The sequence below is a fragment of the Arachis ipaensis genome, chromosome B10 (assembly GCF_000816755.2).
Source record: "Arachis ipaensis cultivar K30076 chromosome B10, Araip1.1, whole genome shotgun sequence".
Classification (NCBI taxonomy): Eukaryota; Viridiplantae; Streptophyta; class Magnoliopsida; order Fabales; family Fabaceae; genus Arachis; species Arachis ipaensis.
In genome coordinates this window covers 135,866,670-135,866,968 of record NC_029794.2, presented here as the reverse complement: position 1 = coordinate 135,866,968, position 299 = coordinate 135,866,670, and positions in this window count along the sequence as shown.

Here is a 299-nt window from a genome sequence, read left to right as displayed (position 1 = left end):
GGTTTAACATTAGTTATTTTTAAAGGATTTTGTAAAAATATAAATCTTTTGTTATTATTATTAAAATTTTTTAAATCTTTTAGTTTAACAAAAAAAAAGATAAATTACTAAAAATTTAAATTTTATTTTTGTAAACAATTTTTTTATTACTAATATAATTGATAACAAGCTAAGTGAGAAAAAATATGTCAAAAAGTTATATGATAAAAAAAATGTACAAAAAATGTTTTTGGCAGAAGCATTATTATCGCCGTCGTCGTTCAGGCCTTGAGGGTCAGAGAAATTTCGTTGCCATTTGC